Below are 24,127 nucleotides of genomic sequence, written 5' to 3'. Positions count from 1 at the left end.
GGTTCCAAACATTGTGGAACTTACGTACGATGGAATATCCCTCAGCCATGAAATCAATGTCATAAGACCAGTAGCAGCAAAATGAGTGGATTCAGGTACGATGATTCTAAGTGAAAGAAGTCACACAGAAAAAGAAACTTATCATAAGATATCACTTAGGAAGATCCTGTAAACATGGCTACACATGAACTGAGTTAGGCAAGAGAACAGAGTCTCACATTTAGAAAACACTCTTATGCCTGCTTAAGGGGGAAGGAGAGGTGGGGAGATGCATCAAACCAGAGTTTGATATAAGCACAGGTACCGTTCCAAAAACAAACTATGGAATAGACAAGACCTACACCTTCCTCAGTGAAAGGGACTCAAAACCCCATATTTCCCACAGAGGAATAGATCTGACTAGTAAGAATCTTAAAACCTATGTATTGATATATCTCCGTAAGGGAATCAAGTGTGTCTAGGCTGGCATAAACATGGCAGCGAGAATCAGCTCAAACCCACTCTAAAAAGGAATTTCAAAAACAGAACAAAGAAACAGGGAAATTCTTTACAATTCCTTCAGGGTCTCTGATGCAACCTGGAATGACCCTATCTACAATGACAGCTGGATGTGGCATGAGGCTGGACACTTGGGACTGAGAGGATTGGTGAGATTGGGTGAGCAAATGCAGACCCTTTAAAGCAATAATGCATGGCACCCATTCCATGGGTCCCAGCTCTCCAGGATGAAGGGAATATTACTACAGCTATAACATGTACGGGAAACCTAGAGAATGGACACACTGTGAATACGAAAAGTTTCTAAAACTCAACGAAGAGTCCCTCTCCTGGTGCTCCGGTTTGACATTCCAACTGCTTTCCTATCAATCTCCCAACTTGGAGAGACAGCCCCTTTAAGCTCCTGGTTCACACAGGTTGCCAATTTGGCAGAGGATGAAAGGGAAGAGGGAGAACCAATGAGAGAGTAGCTGTTAGGCATTTGGATGGGCATATGTCACTCTAATTTCCTGGCAGGAAGAAGAATGAACCAAAGTCTCAGCCACCCACCGGGAACCAGTATAGGTCCTGAACCAAATGTTTGGACTTGCGTTCAGCTCACAAAACAACGAGTTGAAAAATGGAGCTCAGGGGCACAGCAATTCACAAACTGGCAGAGTAATCAAGGCCAACTATCGTCCAAAAATCTGTTGAGGGAAGGCAACGAGGCGGACTTGAAAGCGAGGCAGAATAGCAGGAAACAGATTTCAAGAGGTACGTTGGAATTGCCTGTAAAGCACAGGAAGAGGGGCACAACTTCGACAATGATGCACTTGGCCAAAAATGGTGTATGCGTTTTCTCCTGAATATATTCAGGAGAAAACGCATACGTCCTTTTTGGCCAAGCAAGCAAGCGGGCAATGCAAATCTGCACTACAAAGAAGTATCACTTCCCACCGGTCAAAAGGGACATCCACAAAATGTGTAAAAACCAGAAAGGCAAGACAGGCCCTGGAGAACAGGGAGCCTTGTTATGCTGATGGGCGGGATGTAAGTTGCCAACTGCCTCACTGGAGGAGTGCATTGTGTCCCCTAAAACAAGTAAACAACAGAGCTACAGAGCCAAGGGCACTTCCGGTCTAGGGAATATACCTTGGGAAAACTGAAAATCCATAAGACAGAGCCACCCCCAAATTGAGGGCTGCACTGCTTACAAGAACCTCAACCTGGGTACACCTGAAATATCCCAGGAAATATAAAAATGGTTCCAAACATTGTGGAACTTACGTACGATGGAATATCCCTCAGCCATGAAATCAATGTCATAAGACCAGTAGCAGCAAAATGAGTGGATTCAGGTACGATGATTCTAAGTGAAAGAAGTCACACAGAAAAAGAAACTTATCATAAGATATCACTTAGGAAGATCCTGTAAACATGGCTACACATGAACTGAGTTAGGCAAGAGAACAGAGTCTCACATTTAGAAAACACTCTTATGCCTGCTTAAGGGGGAAGGAGAGGTGGGGAGATGCATCAAACCAGAGTTTGATATAAGCACAGGTACCGTTCCAAAAACCAACTATGGAATAGACAAGACCTACACCTTCCTCAGTGAAAGGGACTCAAAACCCCATATTTCTCGCAGAGGAATCGATCTGAATAGTAAGAATCTTAAAACCTATGTATTGATATGTCTCCGTAAGGGAATCAAGTGTGTCTAGACTGGCATAAACATGGCAGCGAGAATCAGCTCAAACCCACTCTAAAAAGGAATTTCAAAAACAGAACAAAGAAACAGGGGAATTCTTTACAATTCCTTCAGGGTCTCTGATGCAACCTGGAATGACCATATCTACAATGACAGATGGATGTGGCATGAGGCTGGACACTTGGGACTGAGAGGATTGGTGAGATTGGGTGAGCAAATGCAGACCCTTTAAAGCAATAATGCATGGCACCCATTCCATGGGTCCCAACTCTCCAGGTTGAAGGGAATATTACTACAGCTATAACATGTTCGGGAAACCTAGAGAATGGACACACTGTGAATACAAAAGGTTTCTAAAACTCAACGAAGAGTCCCTCTCCTGGTGCTCTGGTTTGACATTCCAACTGCTTTCCTATCAATCTCCCAACTTGGAGAGACAGCCCCTTTTAGCTCCTGGTTCGCACAGGTTGCCAATTTGGCAGAGGATGAAAGGGACGAGGGAGAACCAATGAGAGAGTAGCTGTTAGGCATTTGGATGGGCACATGTCACTCTAATTTCCCGGCAGGAAGAAGAATGAACCAAAGTCTCAGCCACCCACCTGGAACCAGTATAGGTCCTGAACCAAAAGTTTGGACTTGCGTTCAGCTCACAAATAAACGAGTTGAATAATGGAGGTCAGGGGCACAGCAATTCACAAACTGGCACAGTAATCAAGGCCAACTATCGTCCAAAAATCTGTTGAGGGAAGGCAACGAGGCGGACTTGAAAGCGAGGCAGAATAGCAGGAAACAGATTTCAAGAGGTACGTTGGAATCGCCTGTAAAGCACAGGAAGAGGGGCACAACTTCGACAATGATGCACTTGGCCAAAAAGGGCGTATGCGTTTTCTCCTGAATATATTCAGGAGAAAACACATACGCCCTTTTTGGCCAAGCAAGCAAGCGGGCAATGCAACTTCCTACCGGTCAAAAGGGACATCCACAAAATGTGTAAAAACCAGAAAGGCAAGACAGGCCCTGGAGAACAGGGAGCCTTGTTATGCTGATGGGCGGGATGTAAGTTGCCAACTGCCTCACTGGAGGAGTGCATTGTGTTCCCTAAAACAAGTAAACAACAGAGCTACAGAGCCAAGGGCACTTACGGTCTAGGGAATATACCTTGGGAAAACTGAAAATCCATAAGACAGAGCCACCCCCAAATTGAGGGCTGCACTGCTTACAAGAACCTCAACCTGGGTACACCTGAAATATCCCAGGAAATATAAAAATGGTTCCAAACATTGTGGAACTTACGTACGATGGAATATCCCTCAGCCATGAAATCAATGTCATAAGACCAGTAGCAGCAAAATGAGTGGATTCAGGTACGATGATTCTAAGTGAAAGAAGTCACACAGGAAAAGAAACTTATCATAAGATATCACTTAGGAAGATCCTGTAAACATGGCTACACATGAACTGAGTTAGGCAAGAGAACAGAGTCTCACATTTAGAAAACACTCTTATGCCTGCTTAAGGGGGAAGGAGAGGTGGGGTGATGCATCAAACCAGAGTTTGATATAAGCACAGGTACCGTTCCAAAAACCAACTATGGAATAGACAAGACCTACACCTTCCTCAGTGAAAGGGACTCAAAACCCCATATTTCCCACAGAGGAATAGATCTGACTAGTAAGAATCTTAAAACCTATGTATTGATATGTCTCCGTAAGGGAATCAAGTGTGTCTAGACTGGCATAAACAGGGCAGCGAGAATCAGCTCAAACCCACTCTAAAAAGGAATTTCAAAAACAGAACAAAGAAACAGGGAAATTCTTTACAATTCCTTCAGGGTCTCGGATGCAACCTGGAATGACCCTATCTACAATGACAGATGGATGTGGCATGAGGCTGGACACTTGGGACTGAGAGGATTGGTGAGATTGGGTGAGCAAATGCAGACCCTTTAAAGCAATAATGCATGGCACCCATTCCATGGGTCCCAGCTCTCCAGGTTGAAGGGAATATTACTACAGCTATAACATGTACGGGAAACCTAGAGAATGGACACACTGTGAATATGAAAGGTTTCTAAAACTCAACGAAGAATCCCTCTCCTGGTGCTCCGGTTTGACTTTCCAACTGCTTTCCTATCAATCTGCCTACTAGGAGAGACAGCCCCTTTAAGCTCCTGGTTCGCACAGGTTGCCAATTTGGCAGAGGATGAAAGGGAAGAGGGAGAACCAATGAGAGAGTAGCTGTTAGGCATTTGGATGGGCACATGTCACTCTAATTTCCTGGCAGGAAGAAGAATTAACCAAAGTCTCAGCCACCCACCGGGAACCAGTATAGGTCCTGAACCAAAAGTTTGGACTTGCGTTCAGCTCACAAAACAACGAGTTGAAAAATGGAGCTCAGGGGCACAGCAATTCACAAACTGGCAGAGTAATCAAGGCCAACTATCGTCCAAAAATCTGTTGAGGGAAGGCAACGAGGCGGACTTGAAAGCGAGGCAGAATAGCAGGAAACAGATTTCAAGAGGTACGTTGGATTCGACTGTAAAGCACAGGAAGAGGGGCACAACTTCGACAATGATGCACTTGGCCAAAAAGGGCGTATGCATTTTCTCCTAAATATATTCAGGAGAAAACGCATACGCCCTTTTTGGCCAAGCAAGCAAGCGGGCAATGCAAATCTGCACTACAAAGAAGTATCACTTCCCACCGTTCAAAAGGGATATCCACAAAATGTGTAAAAACCAGAAAGGCAAGACAGGCCCTGGAGAACAGGGAGCCTTGTTATGCTGATGGGCGGGATGTAAGTTGCCAACTGCCTCACTGGAGGAGTGCATTGTGTTCCCTAAAACAAGTAAACAACAGAGCTACAGAGCCAAGGGCACTTCCGGTCTAGGGAATATACCTTGGGAAAACTGAAAATCCATAAGACAGAGCCACCCCCAAATTGAGGGCTGCACTGCTTACAAGAACCTCAACCTGGGTACACCTGAAATATCCCAGGAAATATAAAAATGGTTCCAAACATTGTGGAACTTACGTACGATGGAATATCCCTCAGCCATGAAATCAATGTCATAAGACCAGTAGCAGCAAAATGAGTGGATTCAGGTACGATGATTCTAAGTGAAAGAAGTCACACAGGAAAGGAAACTTATCATAAGATATCACTTAGGAAGATCCTGTAAACATGGCTACACATGAACTGAGTTAGGCAAGAGAACAGAGTCTCACATTTAGAAAACACTCTTATGCTTGCTTAAGGGGGAAGGAGAGGTGGGGTGATGCATCAAACCAGAGTTTGATATAAGCACAGGTACCGTTCCAAAAACCAACTATGGAATACACAAGACCTACACCTTCCTCAGTGAAAGGGACTCAAAACCCCATATTTCCCGCAGAGGAATAGATCTGACTAGTAAGAATCTTAAAACCTATGTATTGATATGTCTCCGTAAGGGAATCAAGTGTGTCTAGACTGGCATAAACATGGCAGCGAGAATCAGCTCAAACCCACTCTAAAAAGGAATTTCAAAAACAGAACAAAGAAACAGGGAAATTCTTTACAATTCCTTCAGGGTCTCTGATGCAACCTGGAATGACCCTATCTACAATGACAGATGGATGTGGCATGAGGCTGGTCACTTGGGACTGAGAGGATTGGTGAGATTGGGTGAGCAAATGCAGACCCTTTAAAGCAATAATGCATGGCACCCATTCCATGTGTCCCAGCTCTCCAGGTTGAAGGGAATATTACTACAGCTATAACATGTTCGGGAAACCTAGAGAATGGACACACTGTGAATACAAAAGTTTTCTAAAACTCAACGAAGAGTCCCTCTCCTGGTGCTCCGGTTTGACATTGCAACTGCTTTCCTATCAATCTCCCAACTTGGAGAGACAGCCCCTTTTAGCTCCTGGTTCGCACAGGTTGCCAATTTGGCAGAGGATGAAAGGGAAGAGGGAGCACCAATGAGAGAGTAGCTGTTAGGCATTTGGATGGGCAAATGTCACTCTAATTTCCTGGCAGGAAGAAGAATTAACCAAAGTCTCAGCCACCCACCGGGAACCAGTATAGGTCCTGAACCAAATGTTTGGACTTGCGTTCAGCTCACAAAACAACGAGTTGAAAAATGGAGCTCAGGGGCACAGCAATTCACAAACTGGCAGAGTAATCAAGGCCAACTATCGTCCAAAAATCTGTTGAGGGAAGGCAACGAGGAGCACTTGAAAGCGAGGCAGAATAGCAGGAAACAGATTTCAAGAGGTACGTTGGAATCGCCTGTAAAGCACAGGAAGAGGGGCACAACTTCGACAATGATGCACTTGGCCAAAAAGGGCGTATGTGTTTTCTCCTGAATATATTCAGGAGAAAACGCATACGCCCTTTTTGGCCAAGCAAGCAAGCGGGCAATGCAAATCTGCACTACACAGAAGTATCACTTCCCACCGTTCAAAAGGGATATCCACAAAATGTGTAAAAACCAGAAAGGCAAGACAGGCCCTGGAGAACAGGGAGCCTTGTTATGCTGATGGGCGGGATGTAAGTTGCCAACTGCCTCACTGGAGGAGTGCATTGTGTTCCCTAAAACAAGTAAACAACAGAGCTACAGAGCCAAGGGCACTTCCGGTCTAGGGAATATACCTTGGGAAAACTGAAAATCCATAAGACAGAGCCACCCCCAAATTGAGGGCTGCACTGCTTACAAGAACCTCAACCTGGGTACACCTGAAATATCCCAGGAAATATAAAAATGGTTCCAAACATTGTGGAACTTACGTACGATGGAATATCCCTCAGCCATGAAATCAATGTCATAAGACCAGTAGCAGCAAAATGAGTGGATTCAGGTACGATGATTCTAAGGGAAAGAAGTCACACAGGAAAAGAAACTTATCATAAGATATCACTTAGGAAGATCCTGTAAACATGGCTACACATGAACTGAGTTAGGCAAGAGAACAGAGTCTCACATTTAGAAAACACTCTTATGCCTGCTTAAGGGGGAAGGAGAGGTGGGGTGATGCATCAAACCAGAGTTTGATATAAGCACAGGTACCGTTCCAAAAACCAACTATGGAATACACAAGACCTACACCTTCCTCAGTGAAAGGGACTCAAAACCCCATATTTCCCGCAGAGGAGTAGATCTGACTAGTAAGAATCTTAAAACCTATGTATTGATATGTCTCCGTAAGGGAATCAAGTGTGTCTAGACTGGCATAAACATGGCAGCGAGAATCAGCTCAAACCCACTCTAAAAAGGAATTTCTAAAACAGAACAAAGAAACAGGGAAATTCCTTACAATTCCTTCAGGGTCTCGGATGCAACCTGGAATGACCCTATCTACAATTACAGCTGGATGTGGCATGAGGCTGGACACTTGGGACTGAGAAGATTGGTGAGATTGGGTGAGCAAATGCAGACCCTTCAAAGCAATAATGCATGGCACCCATTCCATGTGTCCCAGCTCTCCAGGTTGAAGGGCATATTACTACAGCTATAACATGTACGGGAAACCTAGAGAATGGACACACTGTGAATACGAAAGGTTTCTAAATCTCAACGAAGAGTCCCGCTCCTGGTGCTCCGGTTTGACTTTCCAACTGCTTTCCTATCAATCTCCCAACTTGGAGAGACAGCCCCTTTAAGCTCCTGGTTCGCACAGGTTGCCAATTTGGCAGAGGATCAAAGGGAAGAGGGAGAACCAATGAGAGAGTAGCTGTTAGGCATTTGGCTGGGCACATGTCACTCTAATTTCCCGGCAGGAAGAAGAATGAACCAAAGTCTCAGCCACCCACCTGGAACCAGTATAGGTCCTGAACCAAAAGTTTGGACTTGCGTTCAGCTCACAAAACAACGAGTTGAAAAATGGAGCTCAGGGGCACAGCAATTCACAAACTGGCAGAGTAATCAAGGCCAACTATCGTCCAAAAATCTGTTGAGGGAAGGCAACGAGGCGCACTTGAAAGCGAGGCAGAATAGCTGGAAACAGATTTCAACAGGTACGTGGGACTCGCCTGTAAAGCACAGGAAGAGGGGCACAACTTCGACAATGATGCACTTGGCCAAAAGGGCGTATGCGTTTTCTCCTGAATATATTCAGGAGAAAACGCATACGCCCTTTTTGGCCAAGCAAGCAAGCGGGCAATGCAAATCTGCACTACAAAGAAGTATCACTTCCCACCGGTCAAAAGGGACATCCACAAAATTTGTAAAAACCAGAAAGGCAAGACAGGCCCTGGAGAACAGGGAGCCTTGTTATGCTGATGGGCGGGATGTAAGTTGCCAACTGCCTCACTGGAGGAGTGCATTGTGTTCCCTAAAACAAGTAATCAACAGAGCAACAGAGCCAAGGGCACTTCCGGTCTAGGGAATATACCTTGGGAAAATTGAAAATCCATAAGAGAGAACCACCCCCAATTTGAGGGCTGCACTGCTTACAAGAACCTCAACCTGGGTACACCTGAAATATCCCAGGAAATATAAAAATGGTTCCAAACATTGTGGAACTTACGTACGATGGAATATCCCTCAGCCATGAAATCAATGTCATAAGACCAGTAGCAGCAAAATGAGTGGATTCAGGTACGATGATTCTAAGTGAAAGAAGTCACACAGAAAAAGAAACTTATCATAAGATATCACTTAGGAAGATCCTGTAAACATGGCTACACATGAACTGAGTTAGGCAAGAGAACAGAGTCTCACATTTAGAAAACACTCTTATGCCTGCTTAAGGGGGAAGGAGAGGTGGGGTGATGCATCAAACCAGAGTTTGATATAAGCACAGGTACCGTTCCAAAAACCAACTATGGAATACACAAGACCTACACCTTCCTCAGTGAAAGGGACTCAAAACCCCATATTTCCCACAGAGGAATAGATCTGACTAGTAAGAATCTTAAAACCTATGTATTGATATGTCTCCTTAAGGGAATCAAGTGTGTCTAGACTGGCATAAACATGGCAGCGAGAATCAGCTCAAACCCACTCCAAAAAGGAATTTCAAAAACAAAACAAAGAAACAGGGAAATTCTTTACAATTCCTTCAGGGTCTCGGATGCAACCTGGAATGACCCTATCTACAATGACAGCTGGATGTGGCATGAGGCTGGACACTTGGGACTGAGAGGATTGGTGAGATTGGGTGAGCAAATGCAGACCCTTTAAAGCAACAATGCATGGCACCCATTCCATGGGTCCCAGCTCTCCAGGTTGAAGGGAATATTACTACAGCTCTAACATGTACGGGAAACCTAGAGAATGGACACACTGTGAATACGAAAGGTTTCTAAAACTCAACGAAGAGTCCCTCTCCTGGTGCTCCGGTTTGACTTTCCAACTGCTTTCCTATCAATCTCCCAACTTGGAGAGACAGCCCCTTTAAGCTCCTGGTTCGCACAGGTTGCCAATTTGGCAGAGGATGAAAGGGAAGAGGGAGAACCAATGAGAGAGTAGCTGTTAGGCATTTGGATGGGCACATGTCACTCTAATTTCCCGGCAGGAAAAAGAATTAACCAAAGTCTCAGCCACCCACCGGGAACCAGTATAGGTCCTGAACCAAAAGTTTGGACTTGCGTTCAGCTCACAAAAAAACGAGTTGAAAAATGGAGCTCAGGGGCACAGCAATTCACAAACTGGCAGAGTAATCAAGGCCAACTATCGTCCAAAAATCTGTTGAGGGAAGGCAACGAGGCGCACTTGAAAGCGAGGCAGAATAGCAGGAAACAGATTTCAAGAGGTACGTTGGAATCACCTGTAAAGCACAGGAAGAGGGGCACAACTTCGACAATGATGCACTTGGCCAAAAAGGGCGTATGCGTTTTCTCCTGAATATATTCAGGAGAAAACGCATACGCCCTTTTTGGCCAAGCAAGCAAGAGGGCAATGCAAATCTGCACTACAAAGAAGTATCACTTCCCACCGGTCAAAAGGGACATCCACAAAATGTGTAAAAACCAGAAAGGCAAGACAGGCCCTGGAGAACAGGGAGCCTTGTTATGCTGACGGGCGGGATGTAAGTTGCCAACTGCCTCACTGGAGGAGTGCATTGTGTTCCCTAAAACAAGTAAACAACAGAGCTACAGAGCCAAGGGCACTTCCGGTCTAGGGAATATACCTTGGGAAAACTGAAAATCCATAAGACAGAGCCACCCCCAAATTGAGGGCTGCACTGCTTACAAGAACCTCAACCTGGGTACACCTGAAATATCACAGGAAATACAAAAATGGTTCCAAACATTGTGGAACTTACGTACGATGGAATATCCCTCAGCCATGAAATCAATGTCATAAGACATGTAGCAGCAAAATCAGTGGATTCAGGTACGATGATTCTAAGTGAAAGAAGTCACACAGAAAAAGAAACTTATCATAAGATATCACTTAGGAAGATCCTGTAAACATGGCTGCACATGAACTGAATTAGGCAAGAGAACAGAGTCTCACATTTAGAAAACACTCTTATGCCTGCTTAAGGGGGAAGGAGAGGTGGGGAGATGCATCAAACCAGAGTTTGATATAAGCACAGGTACCGTTCCAAAAACCAACTATGGAATAGACAAGACCTACACCTTCCTCAGTGAAAGGGACTCAAAACCCCATATTTCCCGCAGAGGAATAGATCTGACTAGTAAGAATCTTAAAACCTATGTATTGATATGTCTCCGTAAGGGAATCAAGTGTGTCTAGACTGGCATAAACATGGCAGCGAGAATCAGCTCAAACCCACTCTAAAAAGGAATTTCAAAAACAGAACAAAGAAACAGGGAAATTCTTTACAATTCCTTCAGGGTCTCTGATGCAACCTGGAATGACCCTATCTACAATGACAGATGGATGTGGCATGAGGCTGGTCACTTGGGACTGAGAGGATTGGTGAGATTGGGTGAGCAAATGCAGACCCTTTAAAGCAATAAAGCATGGCACCCATTCCATGGGTCCCAACTCTCCAGGTTGAAGGGAATATTACTACAGCTATAACATGTTCGGGAAACCTAGAGAATGGACACACTGTGAATACAAAAGGTTTCTAAAACTCAACGAAGAGTCCCTCTCCTGGTGCTCCGGTTTGACATTCCAACTGCTTTCCTATCAATCTCCCAACTTGGAGAGACAGCCCCTTTTAGCTCCTGGTTCGCACAGGTTGCCAATTTGGCAGAGGATGAAAGGGAAGAGGGAGAACCAATGAGAGAGTAGCTGTTAGGCATTTGGATGGGCACATGTCACTCTAATTTCCCGGCAGGAAGAAGAATGAACCAAACTCTCAGCCACCCACCTGGAACCAGTATAGGTCCTGAACCAAAAGTTTGGACTTGCGTTCAGCTCACAAAAAAACGAGTTGAATAATGGAGGTCAGGGGCACAGCAATTCACAAATTGGCAGAGTAATCAAGGCCAACTATCGTCCAAAAATCTGTTGAGGGAAGGCAACGAGGCGCACTTGAAAGCGAGGCAGAATAGCAGGAAACAGATTTCAAGAGGTACGTTGGAATCGCCTGTAAAGCACAGGAAGAGGGGCACAACTTCGACAATGATGCACTTGGCCAAAAAGGGCGTATGCATTTTCTCCTGAATATATTCAGGAGAAAACGCATACGCCCTTTTTGGCCAAGCAAGCAAGCGGGCAATGCAAATCTGCACTACAAAGAAGTATCACTTCCCACCGTTCAAAAGGGATATCCACAAAATGTGTAAAAACCAGAAAGGCAAGACAGGCCCTGGAGAACAGGGAGCCTTGTTATGCTGATGGGCGGGATGTAAGTTGCCAACTGCCTCACTGGAGGAGTGCATTGTGTTCCCTAAAACAAGTAAACAACAGAGCTACAGAGCCAAGGGCACTTCCGGTCTAGGGAATATACCATGGGAAAACTGAAAATCCATAAGACAGAGCCACCCCCAAATTGAGGGCTGCACTGCTTACAAGAACCTCAACCTGGGTACACCTGAAATATCCCAGGAAATACAAAAATGGTTCCAAACATTGTGGAACTTACGTACGATGGAATATCCCTCAGCCATGAAATCAATGTCATAAGACATGTAGCAGCAAAATCAGTGGATTCAGGTACGATGATTCTAAGTGAAAGAAGTCACACAGAAAAAGAAACTTATCATAAGATATCACTTAGGAAGATCCTGTAAACATGGCTACACATGAACTGAGTTAGGCAAGAGAACAGAGTCTCACATTTAGAAAACACTCTTATGCCTGCTTAAGGGGGAAGGAGAGGTGGGGAGATGCATCAAACCAGAGTTTGATATAAGCACAGGTACCGTTCCAAAAACCAACTATGGAATAGACAAGACCTACACCTTCCTCAGTGAAAGGGACTCAAAACCCCATATTTCCCGCAGAGGAATAGATCTGACTAGTAAGAATCTTAAAACCTATGTATTGATATATCTCCGTAAGGGAATCAAGTGTGTCTAGACTGGTATAAACATGGCAGCGAGAATCAGCTCAAACCCACTCTAAAAAGGAATTTCAAAAACAGAACAAAGAAACAGGGAAATTCTTTACAATTCCTTCAGGGTCTCTGATGCAACCTGGAATGACCCTATCTACAATGACAGCTGGATATGGCATGAGGCTGGACACTTGGGACTGAGAAGATTGGTGAGATTGGGTGAGCAAATGCAGACCCTTTAAAGCAATAATGCATGGCACCCATTTCATGTGTCCCAGCTCTCCAGGTTGAAGGGCGTATTACTACAGCTATAACATGTACGGGAAACCTAGAGAATGGACACACAGTGAATACGAAAGGTTTCTAAAACTCAACGAAGAGTCCCTCTCCTGGTGCTCTGGTTTGACTTTCCAACTGCTTTCCTATCAATCTCCCAACTTGGAGAGACAGCCCCTTTAAGCTCCTGGTTCGCACAGGTTGCCAATTTGGCAGAGGATCAAAGGGAAGAGGGAGAACCAATGAGAGAGTAGCTGTTAGGCATTTGGATGGGCACGTGTCACTCTAATTTCCCGGCAGGAAGAAGAATTAACCAAAGTCTCAGCCACCCACCGGGAACCAGTATAGGTCCTGAACCAAAAGTTTGGACTTGCGTTCAGCTCACAAAAAAACGAGTTGAAAAATGGAGCTCAGGGGCACAGCAATTCACAAACTGGCAGAGTAATCAAGGCCAACTATCGTCCAAAAATCTGTTGAGGGAAGGCAACGAGGCGGACTTGAAAGCGAGGCAGAATAGCAGGAAACAGATTTCAAGAGGTACGTTGGAATCGCCTGTAAAGCACAGGAAGAGGGGCACAACTTCGACAATGATGCACTTGGCCAAAAAGGGCGTATGCGTTTTCTCCTGAGTATATTCAGGAGAAAACGCATACGCACTTTTTGGCCAAGCAAGCAAGCGGGCAATGCAAATCTGCACTACAAAGAAGTATCACTTCCCACCGGTCAAAAGGGACATCCACAAAATGTGTAAAAACCTGAAAGGCAAGACAGGCCCTGGAGAACAGGGAGCCTTGTTATGCTGATGGGCGGGATGTAAGTTGCCAACTGCCTCACTGGAGGAGTGCATTGTGTTCCCTAAAACAAGTAATCAACAGAGCAACAGAGCCAAGGGCACTTCCGGTCTAGGGAATATACCTTGGGAAAATTGAAAATCCATAAGAGAGAGCCACCCCCAAATTGAGGGCTGCACTGCTTACAAGAACCTCAACCTGGGTACACCTGAAATATCCCAGGAAATATAAAAATGGTTCCAAACATTGTGGAACTTACGTACGATGGAATATCCCTCAGCCATGAAATCAATGTCATAAGACCAGTAGCAGCAAAATGAGTGGATTCAGGTACGATGATTCTAAGTGAAAGACGTCACACAGAAAAAGAAACTTATCATAAGATATCACTTAGGAAGATCCTGTAAACATGGCTACATATGAACTGAGTTAGGCAAGAGAACAGAGTCTCACATTTAGAAAACACTCTTATGCCTGCTTAAGGGGGAAGGAGAGGTGGGGAGATGCATCAAACCAGAGTTTGATATAAGCACAGGTACCGTTCCAAAAACCAACTATGGAATAGACAAGACCTACACCTTCCTCAGTGAAAGGGACTCAAAACCCCATATTTCCCGCAGAGGAATAGATCTGACTAGTAAGAATCTTAAAACCTATGTATTGATATGTCTCCGTAAGGGAATCAAGTGTGTCTAGACTGGCATAAACATGGCAGCGAGAATCAGCTCAAACCCACTCTAAAAAGGAATTTCAAAAACAGAACAAAGAAACAGGGAAATTCTTTACAATTCCTTCAGGGTCTCTGATGCAACCTGGAATGACCCTATCTACAATGACAGATGGATGTGGCATGAGGCTGGTCACTTGGGACTGAGAGGATTGGTGAGATTGGGTGAGCAAATGCAGACCCTTTAAAGCAATAATGCATGGCACCCATTCCATGGGTCCCAACTCTCCAGGTTGAAGGGAATATTACTACAGCTATAACATGTTCGGGAAACCTAGAGAATGGACACACTGTGAATACAAAAGGTTTCTAAAACTCAACGAAGAGTCCCTCTCCTGGTGCTCCGGTTTGACATTCCAACTGCTTTCCTATCAATCTCCCAACTTGGAGAGACAGCCCCTTTTAGCTCCTGGTTCGCACAGGTTGCCAATTTGGCAGAGGATGAAAGGGAAGAGGGAGAACCAATGAGAGAGTAGCTGTTAGGCATTTGGATGGGCACATGTCACTCTAATTTCCCGGCAGGAAGAAGAATGAACCAAAGTCTCAGCCACCCACCTGGAACCAGTATAGGTCCTGAACCAAAAGTTTGGACTTGCGTTCAGCTCACAAAAAAACGAGTTGAATAATGGAGGTCAGGGGCACAGCAATTCACAAATTGGCAGAGTAATCAAGGCCAACTATCGTCCAAAAATCTGTTGAGGGAAGGCAACGAGGCGCACTTGAAAGCGAGGCAGAATAGCAGGAAACAGATTTCAAGAGGTACGTTGGAATCGCCTGTAAAGCACAGGAAGAGGGGCACAACTTCGACAATGATGCACTTGGCCAAAAAGGGCGTATGCATTTTCTCCTGAATATATTCAGGAGAAAACGCATACGCCCTTTTTGGCCAAGCAAGCAAGCGGGCAATGCAAATCTGCACTACAAAGAAGTATCACTTCCCACCGTTCAAAAGGGATATCCACAAAATGTGTAAAAACCAGAAAGGCAAGACAGGCCCTGGAGAACAGGGAGCCTTGTTATGCTGATGGGCGGGATGTAAGTTGCCAACTGCCTCACTGGAGGAGTGCATTGTGTTCCCTAAAACAAGTAAACAACAGAGCTACAGAGCCAAGGGCACTTCCGGTCTAGGGAATATACCATGGGAAAACTGAAAATCCATAAGACAGAGCCACCCCCAAATTGAGGGCTGCACTGCTTACAAGAACCTCAACCTGGGTACACCTGAAATATCCCAGGAAATACAAAAATGGTTCCAAACATTGTGGAACTTACGTACGATGGAATATCCCTCAGCCATGAAATCAATGTCATAAGACATGTAGCAGCAAAATCAGTGGATTCAGGTACGATGATTCTAAGTGAAAGAAGTCACACAGAAAAAGAAACTTATCATAAGATATCACTTAGGAAGATCCTGTAAACATGGCTACACATGAACTGAGTTAGGCAAGAGAACAGAGTCTCACATTTAGAAAACACTCTTATGCCTGCTTAAGGGGGAAGGAGAGGTGGGGAGATGCATCAAACCAGAGTTTGATATAAGCACAGGTACCGTTCCAAAAACCAACTATGGAATAGACAAGACCTACACCTTCCTCAGTGAAAGGGACTCAAAACCCCATATTTCCCGCAGAGGAATAGATCTGACTAGTAAGAATCTTAAAACCTATGTATTGATATATCTCCGTAAGGGAATCAAGTGTGTCTAGACTGGTATAAACATGGCAGCGAGAATCAGCTCAAACCCACTCTAAAAAGGAATTTCAAAAACAGAACAAAGAAACAGGGAAATTCTTTACAATTCCTTCAGGGTCTCTGATGCAACCTGGAATGACCCTATCTACAATGACAGCTGGATATGGCATGAGGCTGGACACTTGGGACTGAGAAGATTGGTGAGATTGGGTGAGCAAATGCAGACCCTTTAAAGCAATAATGCATGGCACCCATTCCATGTGTCCCAGCTCTCCAGGTTGAAGGGCATATTACTACAGCTATAACATGTACGGGAAACCTAGAGAATGGACACACAGTGAATACGAAAGGTTTCTAAAACTCAACGAAGAGTCCCTCTCCTGGTGCTCTGGTTTGACTTTCCAACTGCTTTCCTATCAATCTCCCAACTTGGAGAGACAGCCCCTTTAAGCTCCTGGTTCGCACAGGTTGCCAATTTGGCAGAGGATCAAAGGGAAGAGGGAGAACCAATGAGAGAGTAGCTGTTAGGCATTTGGATGGGCACGTGTCACTCTAATTTCCCGGCAGGAAGAAGAATTAACCAAAGTCTCAGCCACCCACCGGGAACCAGTATAGGTCCTGAACCAAAAGTTTGGACTTGCGTTCAGCTCACAAAAAAACGAGTTGAAAAATGGAGCTCAGGGGCACAGCAATTCACAAACTGGCAGAGTAATCAAGGCCAACTATCGTCCAAAAATCTGTTGAGGGAAGGCAACGAGGCGGACTTGAAAGCGAGGCAGAATAGCAGGAAACAGATTTCAAGAGGTACGTTGGAATCGCCTGTAAAGCACAGGAAGAGGGGCACAACTTCGACAATGATGCACTTGGCCAAAAAGGGCGTATGCGTTTTCTCCTGAGTATATTCAGGAGAAAACGCATACGCCCTTTTTGGCCAAGCAAGCAAGCGGGCAATGCAAATCTGCACTACAAAGAAGTATCACTTCCCACCGGTCAAAAGGGACATCCACAAAATGTGTAAAAACCTGAAAGGCAAGACAGGCCCTGGAGAACAGGGAGCCTTGTTATGCTGATGGGCGGGATGTAAGTTGCCAACTGCCTCACTGGAGGAGTGCATTGTGTTCCCTAAAACAAGTAATCAACAGAGCAACAGAGCCAAGGGCACTTCCGGTCTAGGGAATATACCTTGGGAAAATTGAAAATCCATAAGAGAGAGCCACCCCCAAATTGAGGGCTGCACTGCTTACAAGAACCTCAACCTGGGTACACCTGAAATATCCCAGGAAATATAAAAATGGTTCCAAACATTGTGGAACTTACGTACGATGGAATATCCCTCAGCCATGAAATCAATGTCATAAGACCAGTAGCAGCAAAATGAGTGGATTCAGGTACGATGATTCTAAGTGAAAGACGTCACACAGAAAAAGAAACTTATCATAAGATATCACTTAGGAAGATCCTGTAAACATGGCTACATATGAACTGAGTTAGGCAAGAGAACAGAGTCTCACATTTAGAAAACACTCTTATGCCTGCTTAAGGGGGAAGGAGAGGTGGGGAGATGCATCAAACCAGAGTTTGATATAAGCACAGGTACCGTTCCAAAAACCAACTATGGAATAGACAAGACCTACACCTTCCTCAGTGAAAGGGACTCAAAACCCCATATTTCCCGCAGAGGAATAGATCTGACTAGTAAGAATCTTAAAACCTATGTATTGATATGTCTCCGTAAGGGAATCAAGTGTGTCTAGACTGGCATAAACATGGCAGCGAGAATCAGCTCAAACCCACTCTAAAAAGGAATTTCAAAAACAGAACAAAGAAACAGGGAAATTCTTTACAATTCCTTCAGGGTCTCTGATTCAACCTGGAATGACCCTATCTACAATGACAGATGGATGTGGCATGAGGCTGGTCACTTGGGACTGAGAGGATTGGTGAGATTGGGTGAGCAAATGCAGACCCTTTAAAGCAATAATGCATGGCACCCATTCCATGGGTCCCAACTCTCCAGGTTGAAGGGAATATTACTACAGCTATAACATGTTCGGGAAACCTAGAGAATGGACACACTGTGAATACAAAAGGTTTCTAAAACTCAACGAAGAGTCCCTCTCCTGGTGCTCCGGTTTGACATTCCAACTGCTTTACTATCAATCTCCCAACTTGGAGAGACAGCCCCTTTTAGCTCCTGGTTCGCACAGGTTGCCAATTTGGCAGAGGATGAAAGGGAAGAGGGAGAACCAATGAGAGAGTAGCTGTTAGGCATTTGGATGGGCACATGTCACTCTAATTTCCCGGCAGGAAGAAGAATGAACCAAAGTCTCAGCCACCCACCTGGAACCAGTATAGGTCCTGAACCAAAAGTTTGGACTTGCGTTCAGCTCACAAAAAAACGAGTTGAATAATGGAGGTCAGGGGCACAGCAATTCACAAATTGGCAGAGTAATCAAGGCCAACTATCGTCCAAAAATCTGTTGAGGGAAGGCAACGAGGCGCACCTGAAAGCGAGGCAGAATTGCAGGAAACAGATTTCAAGAGGTACGTTGGAATCGCCTGTAAAGCACAGGAAGAGGGGCACAACTTCGACAATGATGCACTTGGCCAAAAAGGGTGTATGCGTTTTCTCCTGAATATATTCAGGAGAAAACGCATACGCCCTTTTTGGCCAAGCAAGCAAGCGGGCAATGCAAATCTGCACTACAAAGAAGTATCACTTCCCACCGTTCAAAAGGGATATCCACAAAATGTGTAAAAACCAGAAAGGCAAGACAGGCCCTGGAGAACAGGGAGCCTTGTTATGCTGATGGGCGGGATGTAAGTTGCCAACTGCCTCACTGGAGGAGTGCATTGTGTTCCCTAAAACAAGTAAACAACAGAGCTACAGAGCCAAGGGCACTTCCGGTCTAGGGAATATACCATGGGAAAACTGAAAATCCATAAGACAGAGCCACCCCCAAATTGAGGGCTGCACTGCTTACAAGAACCTCAACCTGGGTACACCTGAAATATCACAGGAAATACAAAAATGGTTCCAAACATTGTGGAACTTACGTACGATGGAATATCCCTCAGCCATGAAATCAATGTCATAAGACATGTAGCAGCAAAATCAGTGGATTCAGGTACGATGATTCTAAGTGAAAGAAGTCACACAGAAAAAGAAACTTATCATAAGATATCACTTAGGAAGATCCTGTAAACATGGCTACACATGAACTGAATTAGGCAAGAGAACAGAGTCTCACATTTAGAAAACACTCTTATGCCTGCTTAAGGGGGAAGGAGAGGTGGGGAGATGCATCAAACCAGAGTTTGATATAACCACAGGTACCGTTCCAAAAACCAACTATGGAATAGCCAAGACCTACACCTTCCTCAGTGAAAGGGACTCAAAACCCCATATTTCCCGCAGAGGAATAGATCTGACTAGTAAGAATCTTAAAACCTATGTATTGATATGTCTCCGTAAGGGAATCAAGTGTGTCTAGACTGGCATAAACATGGCAGCGAGAATCAGCTCAAACCCACTCTAAAAAGGAATTTCAAAAACAGAACAAAGAAACAGGGAAATTCTTTACAATTCCTTCAGGGTCTCTGATTCAACCTGGAATGACCCTATCTACAATGACAGATGGATGTGGCATGAGGCTGGTCACTTGGGACTGAGAGGATTGGTGAGATTGGGTGAGCAAATGCAGACCCTTTAAAGCAATAATGCATGGCACCCATTCCATGGGTCCCAACTCTCCAGGTTGAAGGGAATATTACTACAGCTATAACATGTTCGGGAAACCTAGAGAATGGACACACTGTGAATACAAAAGGTTTCTAAAACTCAACGAAGAGTCCCTCTCCTGGTGCTCCGGTTTGACATTCCAACTGCTTTCCTATCAATCTCCCAACTTGGAGAGACAGCCCCTTTTAGCTCCTGGTTCGCACAGGTTGCCAATTTGGCAGAGGATGAAAGGGAAGAGGGAGAACCAATGAGAGAGTAGCTGTTAGGCATTTGGATGGGCACATGTCACTCTAATTTCCCGGCAGGAAGAAGAATGAACCAAAGTCTCAGCCACCCACCTGGAACCAGTATAGGTCCTGAACCAAAAGTTTGGACTTGCGTTCAGCTCACAAAAAAACGAGTTGAATAATGGAGGTCAGGGGCACAGCAATTCACAAATTGGCAGAGTAATCAAGGCCAACTATCGTCCAAAAATCTGTTGAGGGAAGGCAACGAGGCGCACTTGAAAGCGAGGCAGAGTAGCAGGAAACAGATTTCAAGAGGTACGTTGGAATCGCCTGTAAAGCACAGGAAGAGGGGCACAACTTCGACAATGATGCACTTGGCCAAAAAGGGCGTATGCATTTTCTCCTGAATATATTCAGGAGAAAACGCATACGCCCTTTTTGGCAAAGCAAGCAAGCGGGCAATGCAAATCTGCACTACAAAGAAGTATCACTTCCCACCGTTCAAAAGGGATATCCACAAAATGTGTAAAAACCAGAAAGGCAAGACAGGCCCTGGAGAACAGGGAGCCTTGTTATGCTGATGGGCGGGATGTAAGTTGCCAACTGCCTCACTGGAGGAGTGCATTGTGTTCCCTAAAACAAGTAAACAACAGAGCTACAGAGCCAAGGGCACTTCCGGTCTAGGGAATATACCATGGGAAAACTGAAAATCCATAAGACAGAGCCACCCCCAAATTGAGGGCTGCACTGCTTACAAGAACCTCAACCTGGGTACACCTGAAATATCCCAGGAAATACAAAAATGGTTCCAAACATTGTGGAACTTACGTACGATGGAATATCCCTCAGCCATGAAATCAATGTCATAAGACATGTAGCAGCAAAATCAGTGGATTCAGGTACGATGATTCTAAGTGAAAGAAGTCACACAGAAAAAGAAACTTATCATAAGATATCACTTAGGAAGATCCTGTAAACATGGCTACACATGAACTGAGTTAGGCAAGAGAACAGAGTCTCACATTTAGAAAACACTCTTATGCCTGCTTAAGGGGGAAGGAGAGGTGGGGAGATGCATCAAACCAGAGTTTGATATAAGCACAGGTACCGTTCCAAAAACCAGCTATGGAATAGACAAGACCTACACCTTCCTCAGTGAAAGGGACTCAAAACCCCATATTTCCCGCAGAGGAATAGATCTGACTAGTAAGAATCTTAAAACCTATGTATTGATATATCTCCGTAAGGGAATCAAGTGTGTCTAGACTGGTATAAACATGGCAGCGAGAATCAGCTCAAACCCACTCTAAAAAGGAATTTCAAAAACAGAACAAAGAAACAGGGAAATTCTTTACAATTCCTTCAGGGTCTCTGATGCAACCTGGAATGACCCTATCTACAATGACAGCTGGATATGGCATGAGGCTGGACACTTGGGACTGAGAAGATTGGTGAGATTGGGTGAGCAAATGCAGACCCTTTAAAGCAATAATGCATGGCACCCATTCCATGTGTCCCAGCTCTCCAGGTTGAAGGGCATATTACTACAGCTATAACATGTACGGGAAACCTAGAGAATGGACACACAGTGAATACGAAAGGTTTCTAAAACTCAACGAAGAGTCCCTCTCCTGGTGCTCTGGTTTGACTTTCCAACTGCTTTCCTATCAATCTCCCAACTTGGAGAGACAGCCCCTTTAAGCTCCTGGTTCGCACAGGTTGCCAATTTGGCAGAGGATCAAAGGGAAGAGGGAGAACCAATGAGAGAGTAGCTGTTAGGCATTTGGATGGGCACGTGTCACTCTAATTTCCCGGCAGGAAGAAGAATTAACCAAAGTCTCAGCCACCCACCGGGAACCAGTATAGGTCCTGAACCAAAAGTTTGGACTTGCGTTCAGCTCACAAAAAAACGAGTTGAAAAATGGAGCTCAGGGGCACAGCAATTCACAAACTGGCAGAGTAATCAAGGCCAACTATCGTCCAAAAATCTGTTGAGGGAAGGCAACGAGGCGGACTTGAAAGCGAGGCAGAATAGCAGGAAACAGATTTCAAGAGGTACGTTGGAATCGCCTGTAAAGCACAGGAAGAGGGGCACAACTTCGACAATGATGCACTTGGCCAAAAAGGGCGTATGCGTTTTCTCCTGAGTATATTCAGGAGAAAACGCATACGCCCTTTTTGGCCAAGCAAGCAAGCGGGCAATGCAAATCTGCACTACAAAGAAGTATCACTTCCCACCGGTCAAAAGGGACATCCACAAAATGTGTAAAAACCTGAAAGGCAAGACAGGCCCTGGAGAACAGGGAGCCTTGTTATGCTGATGGGCGGGATGTAAGTTGCCAACTGCCTCACTGGAGGAGTGCATTGTGTTCCCTAAAACAAGTAATCAACAGAGCAACAGAGCCAAGGGCACTTCCGGTCTAGGGAATATACCTTGGGAAAATTGAAAATCCATAAGAGAGAGCCACCCCCAAATTGAGGGCTGCACTGCTTACAAGAACCTCAACCTGGGTACACCTGAAATATCCCAGGAAATATAAAAATGGTTCCAAACATTGTGGAACTTACGTACGATGGAATATCCCTCAGCCATGAAATCAATGTCATAAGACCAGTAGCAGCAAAATGAGTGGATTCAGGTACGATGATTCTAAGTGAAAGACGTCACACAGAAAAAGAAACTTATCATAAGATATCACTTAGGAAGATCCTGTAAACATGGCTACATATGAACTGAGTTAGGCAAGAGAACAGAGTCTCACATTTAGAAAACACTCTTATGCCTGCTTAAGGGGGAAGGAGAGGTGGGGAGATGCATCAAACCAGAGTTTGATATAAGCACAGGTACCGTTCCAAAAACCAACTATGGAATAGACAAGACCTACACCTTCCTCAGTGAAAGGGACTCAAAACCCCATATTTCCCGCAGAGGAATAGATCTGACTAGTAAGAATCTTAAAACCTATGTATTGATATGTCTCCGTAAGGGAATCAAGTGTGTCTAGACTGGCATAAACATGGCAGCGAGAATCAGCTCAAACCCACTCTAAAAAGGAATTTCAAAAACAGAACAAAGAAACAGGGAAATTCTTTACAATTCCTTCAGGGTCTCTGATTCAACCTGGAATGACCCTATCTACAATGACAGATGGATGTGGCATGAGGCTGGTCACTTGGGACTGAGAGGATTGGTGAGATTGGGTGAGCAAATGCAGACCCTTTAAAGCAATAATGCATGGCACCCATTCCATGGGTCCCAACTCTCCAGGTTGAAGGGAATATTACTACAGCTATAACATGTTCGGGAAACCTAGAGAATGGACACACTGTGAATACAAAAGGTTTCTAAAACTCAACGAAGAGTCCCTCTCCTGGTGCTCCGGTTTGACATTCCAACTGCTTTCCTATCAATCTCCCAACTTGGAGAGACAGCCCCTTTTAGCTCCTGGTTCGCACAGGTTGCCAATTTGGCAGAGGATGAAAGGGAAGAGGGAGAACCAATGAGAGAGTAGCTGTTAGGCATTTGGATGGGCACATGTCACTCTAATTTCCCGGCAGGAAGAAGAATGAACCAAAGTCTCAGCCACCCACCTGGAACCAGTATAGGTCCTGAACCAAAAGTTTGGACTTGCGTTCAGCTCACAAAAAAACGAGTTGAATAATGGAGGTCAGGGGCACAGCAATTCACAAATTGGCAGAGTAATCAAGGCCAACTATCGTCCAAAAATCTGTTGAGGGAAGGCAACGAGGCGCACTTGAAAGCGAGGCAGAATTGCAGGAAACAGATTTCAAGAGGTACGTTGGAATCGCCTGTAAAGCACAGGAAGAGGGGCACAACTTCGACAATGATGCACTTGGCCAAAAAGGGTGTATGCGTTTTCTCCTGAATATATTCAGGAGAAAACGCATACGCCCTTTTTGGCCAAGCAAGCAAGCGGGCAATGCAAATCTGCACTACAAAGAAGTATCACTTCCCACCGTTCAAAAGGGATATCCACAAAATGTGTAAAAACCAGAAAGGCAAGACAGGCCCTGGAGAACAGGGAGCCTTGTTATGCTGATGGGCGGGATGTAA

Source organism: Mesoplodon mirus, assembly GCF_964341445.2.
Source record: "Mesoplodon mirus genome assembly, chromosome: 8".
In the NCBI taxonomy this organism is placed as follows: Eukaryota; Metazoa; Chordata; class Mammalia; order Artiodactyla; family Ziphiidae; genus Mesoplodon; species Mesoplodon mirus.
This window is presented reverse-complemented; position numbering follows the sequence as displayed.